Raw genomic sequence first — 6,495 nt, forward strand, 5'->3', positions numbered from 1 at the left:
CCCTTTTTAGGTTTTTTTTTTTTTTTTTTTTTTGGGGGGGGGTGTTTTAAGAATAGTCTGCTAGCGTACTTTGCTTTTTCCCCTCCCGCCCTTCCTTCCTTCCTCCCTCCCTCCTCCCTTCCTTCCTTCCTTCCTTCCTTCCTTCCTCCCTTCCTCCCTCCCTCCCTTTCTTCCTTCCCTCCTTGTCCTGGAGATGGAAGGAGCCTTAGAACCACCACTTCACCTCTTGGTGGAAGGCTCGCCGCGGAGCCCTTCTCCCTACCCCTTCCATTAAGGCTTCACACCGACTCCTCACCTCAAACTGTGTTACAACAGTGGTTTCCAAAGTACACATCCCAAAATGGCACCTTCACCGACTCACTGCTTTTCCCCTTCCTCCCAATCCAGGCAAAGTCTTCTCAGTTCTTGGCACTTTACTCTGTTAGTGACATATGCCAATAAATGACTAGTAAGTGCCAAAAAAAAATCTTTCTAAACACTCTATGCTTCCTCTGTTATGCTTCACCACCATGTCTAGTCCCTCAACAGAGAGTCCAGAATCCTTATGTGACCTCATCTAAGTGATCCTGGGTAATGAAGACGGAGCAGGAAAGTGATGTGGAAGCCAGAAAGGTTGTTAAATTGGTCTTTTCTTGATCTCTGCCCTACCCCAGAGTTGACCTGTTTCCCCAAGGGGGAACCCATGAGACGAATTATTATTGAATATATAGTATGCGATAGGTAAATACTAGAATCGCACAAATAAAACCAAATCTTTGCCTTTAAGATGTCCAGTGGCAGGTGAGAGAGATTGCCATTTCATTCATGAAAATAATAGTTATTAAGCAGCTTCTGTGTCCAGAACTTGTTCCAGGTACTGAGGGTCCACCAGCAAACAAAACAGACAAAACCCTCGTCTTGGGGGCTTTGATTCTTGTGGAGGGAGATAGACAAGGAATGAGATAAATAAGCAATAAAACAGAATATGAGAGGTGGTGATAAGTGCTCTGGGAAAACATAAAGCTGTGAAGAAGGATAGCACCTACAGTGATGTTTGAATCAACACCTGCAAGGGGTGAGTAGGCTGGACCAGGGATAGCCTGGACCAGGGATGGGGGGCGGGGTGGGGGGGATGGGTGGAGCAGGCTTGGGAAGCCAGCGGAATAAATCATCAGAATCCAGTAAATAAGCTGTGGTACTTACTTAAATGAGGGCTAGAGATTCCAAGCTTTGATTTTTACTTGGAGTGAGATGGAAAGCTATTGGAGTAAAGGCTTACAATTCAACATGAAAACTGTCATGAAAGAGGTAGAGAGAAAGTGCTGTAGAGAACACAGAGGAAGCCTTCCTGACTCTGCCTAGGAGATCTGGGAAGGCCTCATAAAGAGGGGACATTTGCTTGGGCTTAGTGGACGCATTGGGAAAGTATGCCAGGTGAGGGCGAGAGGGGGAGATCAGGAAGAAAGTACTAGCCAAAAGGTGTAGACTGTGCAAAGCCTTACTTGAAGCTCTGACTAATGAAAACTACAAGGGAAGCCGGTCTTTTCTAGTAGAAGAAAGAGTATACATAGCATATTTTCTTCTCTTTCAATTTTTTAACACATTTTTCTACTTGTTCTTAGTAATTAGCATCTGCTATTTTGAAATAGGGCAGGAAGTTTAGTGAGAGGGACTTCCCTGGCAGTCCAGTGGTTAAGACTCCATGCTCCCAATGAAGGGGCCGTGGGTTCGATCCCTGGTCGGGGAACTAAGATCTTGCAAGCCATTCAGCGTGGCCAAAAAAAAAAAAAAAAAAAATGTTCAGTGAGGGGTCATGGACATAGCTATAGTATCATGGCTATAGCATCCTTTTTTGGAAGTGAGCTATATGGGGTATGGAGTCCAATTTGGTTAGGTCTGCACTGGTAAAACTCTTATAAGATAAGCACAAAAGAAGGTTTATTGATTGATTTAGATTGATAACCATTAAACTCAGTGAAAATGGAACCAACATGGAGCCCAGATGGCTGTGAGAGACGGCTCCTAATAGCCAAGAGGTACAGTGGTAGCGGGGCATATCTGTGACCAAAATGTGAAGCAGTTCCAGTGCCTACAGTTAGTACCATTGAAGAAAAAGGAAAAGAGAAACAAAAATAGATGGAAAAGTGGTAGAGTAGACTCCTACAGGAAATCTTGATTACTTTCTTTTTATAGATCTTTATTGGAGTATAATTGCTTCACAGTACTGTGTTTCTGTTGTACAACATTGTGAATCAGACATATGCATATGTATATCCCCATATCCCCTCCTTCTTTCGTCTCCCTCCCACCCTCCCTATCCCACCCCTCTAGGTGGTCACAAAGCACCAAGTGGATCTCCCTGTGCTATGTTGCTTCTTCCCACTAGCTATCTATTTTACATTTGGTAGTGTATATATGTTGCTGCTACTCTCATTTCACCCCAGCTTCCCCCACCCCCCTCCGTGTCCTCAAGTCCATTCTCTATGTCTACATCTTTATTCCTGCCCTGCCACTAGGTTCATCAGTACCTTTTTTTTTTTTTCAGATTCCATATATATGTGTTAGCATACGGTATTTGTTTTTCTCGTTCTGACTTACTTCACTCTGTATACAAATAACTCAATTTCGTTTCTTTTTATGGCTGAGTAATATTCCATTGTATATATGTGCCACATCTTCTTTATCCATTCATCTGTCAATGGACATTTAGGTTGCTTCCATGTCCTGGTTATTGTAAATAGTGCTGCAATGAACATTGGGGTGCATGTGTCTTTTTGAATTATGGTTTTCTCAGGGTGTATGCCCAGTAGTGGGACTGCTGGGTCATATGGTTGTTCTATTTTTAGGTTTTTAAGGAACCTCCATACTGTTCTCCAAAGTGGTTGTATCAACTTACATTCCCACCAATAGTGCAAGAGGGTTCCCTTTTCACCACACCCTTTCCAGCATTTGTTGTTTCTAGATTTTTTGATAATGGCCATTCTGACTGGTGTGAGGTGATACCTCATTGTAGCTTTGATTTGCAGTTCTCTAATAATTAGTGATGTTGAGCATCTTTTCATGTGCCTCTTGGCCATCTGTATGTCTTCTTTGGTGAAATGTCTATTGCAATCTTGAGAAAGAAAAACGGAGCTGGAGGAATCAGGCTCCCTGACTTCAAACTATACCACAAAGCTACAGTAATCAAGACAGTATGGTACTGGCACAAAAACAGAAATATAGATCAATGGTACAGGATAGAAAGCCCAGAGATAGACCCACACACATATGGTCACTTAATTTACGACAAAAGAGGCAAGAACATACAATGGAGAAAAGACAGCCTCTTCAATAAGTGGTGCTGGGAAAACTGGACAGCTACATGTAAAAGAATGAAATTAGAACACTATCTAACACCATACACAAAAATAAACTCCGAATGGATTAAAGACCTAAATGTAAGACCAGACACTATAAAACTCTTAGAGGAAAACATAGGCAGAACACTCTATGACATAAATCACAGCAAAATCTTTTTTGACCCACCTCCTAGAGTAATGAAAATAAAAACAAAAATAAACAAATGGGACCTAATTAAACTTAAAACCTTTTGCACAGCAAAGGAAACCATAAACAAGATGAAAAGACAGCCCTCAGAATGGGCGAAAATATTTACAAATGAAACAACAGACAAAGGATTAATCTCCAAAATATACAAACAGCTCATGGAGCTCAATATCAAAAAAACAAACAATCCAATCCAAAAATGGGCAGAAGACCTAAACAGACAGTTTTGCTAAGTAATGCAGACCATCCTTCTGTCTTTCAACAATGTATCTTAGATCTGAAAAAGCATTTTAGAATTCCTGGCATGAGTTTTCTGGAGATGTTACTCACTCTTTGTTTTGAAGTGTCTTTGCTCATATGTTGCTCTGGCAAGCTCACCTGCTTCCTGCACATACATCCAGGCCTCTGATACAAAGATTACAGAGGGGTTTCTGGAACTAGTGGCGTAAGGAAATGAAAACAAAAAATGGAAGGAAAATTAGTTAATATTTGTACAACTAACTTACAGTTTACTCTGAAATTATTTAGCAACTATTTATTAACATGTAATAATTCATAAGTATACCAATTATTTTACTTTCAGCTTCACAAGAAAGACATAAATACTATTTATTATCATTAAGAGATAACTTCCAAAAATGTACAATTATGACTCTTATACAGATATAAAAATGAACGTGTGTTAAGGATTTTTTATTTAACTTGTAAGCAGGGAACCAGGCAGATGTGATGAGGCTCAAAGGAGAAATCAAAATAGCACACATTTACATGGAATAAAGGATGTTGAAATGAATGTGCAAATGGAGACAAAACTAACTTCTTCCACCGTGAAGGGAGGAGGCCAATTGAAACTCTACCAGGTAGGGCAGAATTTGCATGCTTTTAGGTAGCTGTCATTGCCATCGGTGAGCTATAATTTATGGTGTTGTGAAATAACCTAGATAGGATCAGAATCAGATAATTCAGAGGGAGTGCTCTGGAGTCCATACAGTGCACAGTTTTCCCCTGAAGCACAATTTTATCCTACGTCACTTGGAATGATGTAAATTTATTTTAAAAATTTTAAAGTAATGTTTATGGTGGAAAATTTTAAACAGAAAGAGACTACTAGTGAACACTAATGAACAGGCTGCTACAGCAATCGATGAGATTCTGCCAGTCTTGTTTTGTCGGTCTCCTCTGCTTTGATTTATTTATTGATTGATATTTTTGGCTGCGTTGGGTCTTTGTTGCTGCACGCAGGCTTTCTCTAGTTGTGGCGAGCAGGGGCTGAGCAGCCTCAGTAGTTGTGGTGCACAGGATTAGTTGCTCCACGGCATGTGGGATCTTCCCGGACCAGGGCTCGAATCCATGTCCCTTGCATTGGCAGGTGGGTTCTTAATCATTGCACCACCAGGGAAGCCCTCCTCTGCTTTTTTAATAAACTGTAACATTTTAAATATTACCTACATTTTAAAGGATCATTTTCCTGGTAAATACTTAAATGTGCATCTTTTTTCTTTCTATTACATTATCAAAATACCATTTTTCACACCTAAAAAAATTAGCAACAATTCCCTAATATCATCTAATACCCGGTCTATGTTCAAATTCCCCTGCTTGTCTCAAAAATATCCCTTTTAATTTATTCAAATTAGGATACACCTAAATGCACACACTTCATTTGGTTGGTTAGCCTAAGTGTAAAAAGTAGCTCTCCTCTTTTTTTAAAAAAAAATTAAATACTTTGTTGGAGTAACCAGGTCAATATTCCTTAGGATTTACCACATTCTAGATGTGGTGGATTGCTTTTTTGTGGTATCATTGAATTGTTCCTCTTTCCCCTGCATTTCTTATGATAAGCGTTAGGTGAGTCCATGCGGGTTGTGAAAGAAATCACAGAAGTATTAACAAGGGAAGAAAAGAAAGTTTTTATTCACTTTCCAAGGGAGGAAAGGGGCCAGACACACAGAGTGGCGTTGACCCCAAATGGTGGGGCTTTGAGTCTTTTATTGGGCTTCAAAGAGCAAGGTGCAGCAAGGAGGGGTGGTTCACATCTGTTCTGGTCCACAGCTGTATCTGCGCTGGCTGTGCTTCTATAGGATGTGCTGAGAATCTGTAACTTTTTGTCTTCAGTAATTTTCCAGTCCTTAGATGTCTGAAAGAGACTTGATAGTGGCCCTTGACAGGCGCTACTCTATTCTGAACAGTGTTAGATGGGTTTACAATAAGTAGATCTAGATGTTTGATTAGATTTAGGTAGTCTTACTCTGGGAAGACTGTTTCATGAGATGACTCTTCCTTGGATCTTTGCATCTTCTTTGCATAATATCTGTGTGGTCTATTTGGTTTACGGTACTGATTGATTAGCTGGTTTTGATGCTGTCACCCCAATCCATCCATTTTAAAGTTTTCCATTTCCATTTTACCCAGTGGTTTTGCATTTGCTAATGACAATCTGTGCTTAGGCCCATTACTTTATTAGGGATTGCAAAATGGTCATTTTCTATCTTACCATTCTCTCCTAATTTATTAGAAAGAATCTTTCTGTGAATAGGAGCTTGCCGTTATCAACTATTTCGTTAACTTGAAATTTAGTTTTTATGGGAAAGGCAAGATAAATGCTTGACTGTTCTCATTAACTGGTTGGCAATATTTACTAAAGCTGAAAATATTCATGCCTTATGACCAGCAGTTTCACTTCTATGTATATGCACATATATTCATATGTATAACATGGGTGTAACAAAATGTGTCTATATATGTAGAATACATATATTCAACAAAGAGTACCATATGTTCAACAAAAAAAAATGTAAAAAAATGTTTGTAGGAGCTCTATTTGTTGTATCCCAAGTTGGAAGCAATGAAGCTGTGGACTTAAAAAATTATTCACAACCTAAAATTTGAGAGTTATGTTTCATTTGGAGGGAATTTTTAGGACTTCAAGCCCAGGAGGCAGCATCTCAAGTAACCCGGAGAAAACTCTCC

Source organism: Phocoena sinus, chromosome 17 (genome assembly GCF_008692025.1).
Source record: "Phocoena sinus isolate mPhoSin1 chromosome 17, mPhoSin1.pri, whole genome shotgun sequence".
Classification (NCBI taxonomy): domain Eukaryota; kingdom Metazoa; phylum Chordata; class Mammalia; order Artiodactyla; family Phocoenidae; genus Phocoena; species Phocoena sinus.